Raw genomic sequence first — 8,308 nt, 5'->3', positions numbered from 1 at the left:
CTGTTTATTTAGGCTTCATCAATACGGTATTGCGAATGCATCAATAGTCAATCAGTCAATTGATTGAATAACGCTTCTGTATCATCGGCACACCTTTTTAGTGTAACCTTACAATGACTAGACAATAATTAATTGATATAGAGAAAACACACACACAAAAAAAAATATGTTCTCTCTTATAAAGTATAATGAAAATAACCTGATGGAAAAAAAATCAATAGAAAAACTAGGAGGAACAATGCATCGAAAAAATGGAGGGGGTGGGGGAATAGCCTGGGCCTGGAATAACTCTCCAGGTAGAAAAACATCAGTGGGGAAAATTAGCAGGTGGCAAGTAGCTACCGTAATAGTGCTATATTCTGTAAAGTAAAGCCTCAAACCACCTCGATTTAAAAATCCTCCCAGGCTTTTGCAGATATAGCCAGAACTAACTTCATATTTGGAGTTTTTTGATAGCAGATTATTGTTTTTAGATTTCAGTGAGTTAACCCAACTCAAAGACAAACTTACGTACAAAAAACATGCACATTCATCTTCTATACACAATTAAAAATCAATATCATATCTTCGTAAGTACTTATCCAATTTTAACGGGAAAAGCGTAAAAAATGTTCAAAATCATGAAATACAACATTATTCGTAGCCCACTATATAACTTATGGCATAACATTATAAAATAAATGTGCATCAGTCAAGGATTGCTTATGTGTAGGTGTGATAACCTAAGAGATTAATCACAAGATAAAGGCTAATCCTTTTTTTCCATTTAGCCATGGATCTTAACCTGCAATGTAGATCCTTATCGAACACCAGTACATTTTATCGTTAAGCGAACTTGAATATTTATAAATTTTACATAATTTGACCTGCAGGTCATTTTTCATCCAATGTTTGTTACATCAACATTTACATATTAATAAGCAATAAATTTTGTAAAATTCAACAGCTTTATCGCGTCACAACGAGATTAACTGCATCTGCAGGACATAGCGCCAAGTGACATTAAATGAAGGCATTGTTTTATTTATTGTACTTAAAGTTTGTTGGATTTTTATTTGAAATCTCCTAAAGTATTTGTACACCGAGGTTGAAAAGCATAAACACTACTAACGTTGGGTACGTACCACCTTAAGGTTAGTGATTGAAAACAGGGTGCGGTTCAATATTTATAGCGTTGCTAACGTTATATTATACTGCTGCTGCTGCTGCTACTGCTACTGCTAATGCTACTGCTACTACTACTACTACTACTACTACTACTACTACTACTACTACTACTACTACTACTACTAGTCCTACTATTACTACTACTACTACTACTACTACTACTACGACTACTAATACTACTAACTACTACAAAACTCAAAACCCATCTTTTGCTTTTGATTTGTATACATAACTGGGAATTCAGTGCTTCGAAGCTGTCTTTTTGAGCTATATAAATGTTATGTATTATTATTTATTATTATCATTAAGAAAAGTCCGAATACTTTTTTCGATGGATTCTTTGGGTGGTGAGATTGGGCCAGTAAATAGGTAAAAAACCTATATACTTTTTTCTAAAGAGATAGTATTTCGTTCATTAATGTGCACATGAGGCATAATGCATTGTTACAATACACATTTTTTTATGGCGAATAGTCCATGTTAACCCCTCCTTTCTCTACCAAGTACATGTTTTGCATGTGTGCCTTTATGATCATAGTCTAGAACATTTGTTTTAAGATAATAACAATACCTTACATTATTTTCCCATTGTATATTATACTCATTTCAATTGTGTTAAAAAACAGTGAACAGAAACAGAAACAGAAACCTCTTTAGATGAACTCAGAGCAAAATTATTCGATAGAAAGACATTTGTTTTTCAATTTATTTCCCTGTACAGTACTAAGTAGTCTTTATATCAGTATTACCAACGTTCAAACATTAGTAGTTTATAGGGAACAAATGGTAGCCTAAATGGAATGGAATTGCGGTGTAACATTATTTTTAGTCTTTATTACTATATTAACATTTTTGTATTTATCTTTCTATTATGTTTAGCTGTTTGTACTTGGTAATAGTCACAACTTCTTTTAACAAAGGTCCATGTAGGCCTACTCCCACAAAGCACAAAGATCAGAATATAAATAATTTAAAAAATAATAAACAATTATTTCTAATGAAATCACATTCGTTATTCTTCTGTTGTAAATAAGTCCACTATGCGTACTACTTATCTAATAATACAGAACAATATACCGTAATGAAATTACCAATCGGTCTTTTATTCAGAACGTTATCAGTGTGTCGTGTTCTTTGCTTGTGTAAACTATTATAGAAAGATATTTATGATTTAAATCTTACAAATTTACTTACTACTTTTTTTTTATTACCTTATAATATTAAATTTATATTGTTGTTATTCTAATTCCCCCTATTATATTATGGATATTGCTGTTTGATAACTCTTCATGTACGTTTAATGCGCGTGAACCTGTAGTTAGTAGTTTTTGCACCCTATCTACTTGTTAACATTTTGACATGGGATAAAATGTCGCCCTTAGATTTTCTGAAGTTGTCATCAGAATAAAATACTCATTGGTAGAAACAACAGACAAAATCTATCTGCTCCACTTCAATACAGACACATCTTTTCAACACAAACTATAAGGTTTGAACTTTATTACGGTAGTTCATCAACAACTTAATTTACGAAATTACAGAATATACTTGAGTAGATAACATCTGCCTACATTGATCTTGTAAATTTTGTTGGGAATATCAATAACCACGCATGAATGATCAATTTGCAGTTTCTTTGTATGTTTGTATGTACTAAATAAATTGAGTTTCGAATGTTGCCAGTAGTAACGTTATCTCAATGTATAGGCCTAGATATAAATCGCAAATAACATTGTATGTTGGTGTCAAAAGATATATTAGTCCTAATACAATAGCGTATTGTTGTAGACAGGGCATTGAGAGCTTGTTTACTTGCGCTATATAAGAATGAACTATATTATTATAATACCTCAAAATTTGGTTGGCTGGACTGGGAGCGACATATTCCTACTGTGCATAATTCCTTCTTATGCTAAAAGTAATATACACTAGGCCTATGCTACAACACCTGCTACTTATACTACTACTGTACTCCACTATGAATAGTCCACTAAATAGTGCTTTAAGTATGGAAATACGGGGTGAATACCGCATAGCTAGGCTTCGGCGGTATGCGCTATACAAGCAGTAACAACAATGGTCGAAAATAACAAAACATGTTAAACCATTAAAAAAAAAAAAAAAAAAAAAAGTAGGCTTCCAGCGGGATCGTGTGTCTACTGCCTTATACAGGAGTTTTTTGTTTGTTTTTTTTATCTTATGTTCTTCAATATGCAGATGTGTGTATTATTGTAGTGTAGCTGGATTTTTCATGAAATTTTTTTCATTACAATATTCTGTATAGGCCTACTACTATATTATACTAAAATCTCTTAAAAAATGAGTAACTCCTGGAGTTACCACGTTATGTCGTTGATCACGAAGAGAACTACCACGTTATAGAGGGCGTTCTTCAAATGGCGGTAAAAGGCGTTCGTGGCGAACGCGTGCTGCGTCTCTATAACGCGTGTTCGAGTTTCGAACGCAATTTTATTCGAGTTCCGAACGCTATTCGATTCAGAGCCGTAGATAGAGAGAGTTTGGCCAACTCGGTTTCACGGGATTCGATATACGCGCGTGTGATTTGGTGAATTGCAATCACATGACTTACACCAGCCATGTTGTCACCAAAACAAAACATTAAAACTATACGCGCGCATGCACCTGGGCTGTTTGGTAACGACATGGCGTCCATGCGCCAAGTTGGCCAAACTCTCTCTATCTACGGCTCTGATTCAATCTGATTTTTTTTCTCGTAATTTATTAAGTATGCTAAATAAAGCTTTGTCCGCTCTTATCAAATGCAATTATATGTTGATGTGCTGTGATCACCAAGAGCATATCCCAAGAAGTGTAAAAGTGAGAATATATTCCTGGAGGGACCTGATTAAAATGGCGTAACTAACAGTTCTTTGTTCATAACAAGGACGTGAATAAAAACTTCCAGTGCCACTTTGGAGTCAACTAACACTCACATTGACAGTTCAGCAAGTTGAGAAATATGTTTATATCTGATCCGTATAGACCTATTGTGGTGAATAATTCGATTGATGCTGCACTGGCTACTCGTGGTCCCAAGGGGCCAAGATTTCCAAAAATATTTTACTATTAACTACCATGGACAAGGTTTGCCAAATAGTGCGTACTGAATGCCTCCAATGGGGGACCTTACATTTATATGAATTAATTAATAATAATAAAATGTCTAAGTGGCATCAACATGCATCATTTGTACGTTCATCTTTATTAATAAATCATTGTTTTATGTTACATATGAGGCATGTTGTGGCAAAATGGCTAAGTTGTAGCAAAAATTTAAATTCAAGTTATTGGTATTGTCAGATACCTGAGTATGTGATCTTTAAAATGAGAGGTCATTCATTCAAATTGGACATTTCAAACTTAAGTTATTGGAAAGTGAAAGTACAGTACTTTTATAGTCAAGATGAACAGGATTTTCAGTAATTGCCTTTCAAAGTTATTTGTGAAAACATTGTTTAATAGAATGAACTATGAAAAATAACGTTAAATAAACAATTTGTTAACCACTTCCAGAACTAATACTTTGGGACATGATTAATAAGACATTAAACTGTTGACCTACACTGAAAAACAAATTTGGATTTTTTTGTCAATTTTTGAGCTCCCATATTTTAAAGCTCATTTACTCAATACTAGACTGTGCGACAACTTTACCATTTCGCCACAACATGCCTCATATGTTTGAGATTTAGGATGCGCACAGGCAGACATTATCATTTGGAAATGAAAGAGCACAGTTACTACTCTAAACTTACGAACATTATCGGAAGGAGAGATTTTTACCAACTAATAAGAATAAAAGTGGCATATGACTTTCGGAATCTGATACCTACTCTTTTAACTAATTTACTGAACACAGTATAATTACTAAAACACCAAAATCTGCTCATTGCAGGTCTTTCCATTATTCTGCTCCAGCATTATGAACAATCTGCCTATTAACATCTGAGAATGTGACCCTTTATGAACTTTTTTAAAACAATTGAAAACCTACCTGTACACTAAGTATTGCCTCCTTGGATTGATAACCTGTCTTTTAGCGTTATATTCTTGATGCAGATGACTTTTAATGACGTCATTACGTTCTACGTCCTACCGTCGTCGTGCAATCGAAAGCTCCCTAACTAAGAATCATCTGCAATTTTAATTTTTAATTTTTTTTTTATGTTTAGAGGTCCTAAAGATCATTTCTGGTAAATTTGAGCTCAATTGGGTATTTTTGAAAATTTGACCCTTGGGTGACCCCTCATTCCAGACTGGGGTGAATTAGGTGTCACTTGTTCTTAATGATCAAAGTTGATTGAATTCAGTCCAATCATTTGGCATTAGTAGCATTTTGGAATGTTACCAGCTAGAATAAATGAATAAAATTTGACCATAAATCCCTGAACACAATAAATACCCTACCTTCTGCCAATGCATATGTGTCGATGACAAAACTGTGCTATGTTATTTGTGACAGAAGTCTTTTATTCTTTTTTAAAGTTTTATTTCAATGACCCATGTGTGACATTTGACCCAAAGCGGTGAACACCTCATAAATATGATGTGACACAGGTCCTACTAACCAAGATTTATTGAAATCGGAACAACCGTTTGGTACTAGTAGCGTTTTAAAATTTTGCCAGAAAAAATATAAAAAATTACCCTTTAATGAACTTTGAAAATCTCTGAACACCCAATAGACTCTTGCCTTATTCCAATGTATATGTGCAAAGGACAAAACTGTGCTATATGTTATTTGTGAGAGAAGTAATCTTTTTTAAGATTTTTTATTTTTTGACCCTAAAGACCCCTAGGTGACCTTTCACCTTAAGCTGTGAACACTCCACAGGGGCGGATCCAGAAATGTCCAAAAGGGGGGGCCGGAAGCGGGGGTCGAAAGTTGGGCCAATTGAGACAACACTGGCGTAGGGGGTCTGGGGCATGCCCCCGCGAAATTTTTGTGTTCTAGACGCCCGAACATAACATTTGAGGCATTCTGGGCTATCATTTTTTTCTTTTTCTCTCTTTTTCTTCCTTTTTTCCCTTTTTTTACCTCCCAAAAGGGGGGGCCGGGGCCGGGCCGGCCCCCCCCTAAATCCGCCCCTGCTCCATAACTTTGAATAAAATCGGCCCTGTAGTTTGTCCCTAGCATAGCATTTTGAAATGTTGCCAGAAAGAAAGAAAAAGAAATAAAAAAAGAAAAACTGCTCAGAAACAGAACCCAGTTATGTTTGCACAGACTAGGTAATAAGGGACTTGTGGCAAGTGTATTTGAGCACTAGTGGCCCGAGAAGTATTTACTTGCTTAATAAAATAAATAAATGCCGTACAAATTATTTTTAGAGGGCTTACATAATTGATTTAAAAAAAAGAGAAAACATTTTATGAAAAGCTAAATAAATATCTTTTCTAAGGTATTTCCAATAATTCCGCTGTTTTACGTTAAAAAAAAACCCGCTTAAGACGTACTGATTTAACAGCAGTGTCAAGTTTAACCACTTTCAGCACGGTCTCTTTCACTTCATTGTATCAATTTTTTAAATCTTTATCGAATATATTTTATTGTTAAACGAACTTGTTCGAACATCGGTGAATAACATGTTACATGATTTGACCTGCAGGTCATTTTTCGTCTAATGTTTGTAATGCCAACATTTACATATCAATGAACGATAGTTTTTGCAAAATACAATAGCTTTATCGCATCATATCGAGATCAACTATAATTAAGCTGCGGCACATAGTCACAAGTCGCATTAGATGAAGGCATTGTTTTATTTAGGCCTATCTTACTCAAAATCTGTTGGGTTTTTATTCGGAATCTTCTATGTATTTATACTCCAAGGTTGAAAAGTATAACATCTTCTAACTTTTGGTACCACCTCAGGGTAAGTGATAGTAAAAACAGGGTGCGGTTCAACGTTAATAGCGTTGCTAACGTTACGTAATTAGGTACTACTACGACGACGACTACTACTACTATCACCACTACCATTGCAAAATACAATAGCTTTTTAGCATCGAGATCAAGTAAGCTGCAGCACATAGCGGCAAGTCACATAGATGAAGAAATTGTTCTATTTATCGTAAACTTAATTTGTTGGATTTTTATTCGGAATCTCCTAAGTATTTATACACCAAGGTTGAAAAGTATAAAATCTTCCAACGTTGGGTAGGTACCACCTCAAGGTAAATGTGCTGTCTCCTATCTCTGTATAGTAGTACTATATTGGTTACTAGGCTACGTTGCTAACGCTTTATCTATGTTTATGTTCGTCTGCGGTATGCAGATGAGTCTTGGGCATATGTTCATGTAGATGCTGAGTTTAGAAATAGACGAGACAAAACATTGGTACTGTTGTTAGTAGAGCTAGTACGAAGATGTATAATGCATAATGTAGCCTGCCACAAGAACAGTCTTTGTGAGTAATTAATCAATCTTTCTACGATTTACACTATATAATAACTTGCTAAAATCACAGTTATGTTTAACGTTTATATCGGATGATACTATAGCATTATATTACTATTGTCGATTACCAGTATTTCATATACCGTACAGTATCAAAGTAGGGCATAGGCTTATAGCTGTCTGTGTAGGCCCTAAACTTATACATAGGCTTGTTATAGACATTTAATGATGACGTTTTATTATTATAACTGAGCCCTATGTTAATATTTATCGTACTGATTTACGCCATTTATGTGGGGTGGCGGCCCCCAGGCTGTTCGATATACAGTTAAATATCTACACGTTATTGTGTGGATGTGGCTGCGTTTACGCTAGCCTATGCTTATTGCTATGCGTTTTTCATTTATATATTTCAGTTACCGCACGCACGCATACATTTATGTCATTGTTGATTAAACGGACTCAAAAAGCCGTACTTGTGTCTGTTGAGTTGCATTGACTGATTGTTGGTTAACTAGGTGGATAGCGGTCCCGGACATCCTCCGACGTGAGGCCAGCATAGCACCCCTTGACAAATATGCATCCTCTGAAAGTGCCTAAAATTCTCAAATTGTTTGTGCGCATTTCTTGTTACGGTAAGCCAATTTCCTCGGCCTTATAAATTGCACATTTTAGGGCCGACGAAATTAGAATTAAAAACACAAAAATTGTTAGGGTTAAAGC

General features: G+C 34.8%; 1 long non-coding RNA gene across 2 annotated transcripts in view; it reads left to right on the top strand.

Annotated features, from left to right (window-relative positions):
* Positions 1 to 968: 968 nt before the first annotated feature.
* The window catches only part of LOC117114572, a 19,356-nt gene continuing 12,016 nt past the window's right edge, over positions 969 to 8,308 (top strand). The window contains exon 1 of one of the 2 annotated variants that reach the window (XR_004446392.1): positions 969 to 1,116. This is a non-coding gene — a long non-coding RNA (uncharacterized LOC117114572). Of the gene's footprint in view, positions 1,117 to 7,180; positions 7,596 to 8,308 lie in introns of those variants that run through there. The other variant, XR_004446391.1, reaches the window with a different exon arrangement.

Source organism: Anneissia japonica, unplaced genomic scaffold, assembly GCF_011630105.1.
Source record: "Anneissia japonica isolate Jap-2015-1 unplaced genomic scaffold, ASM1163010v1 scaffold287836_len1076198_cov165, whole genome shotgun sequence".
In the NCBI taxonomy this organism is placed as follows: domain Eukaryota; kingdom Metazoa; phylum Echinodermata; class Crinoidea; order Comatulida; family Comatulidae; genus Anneissia; species Anneissia japonica.
The sequence above is the reverse complement of the archived record's forward strand: the minus strand, read 5'-3'. Positions and strand labels throughout refer to the sequence as shown.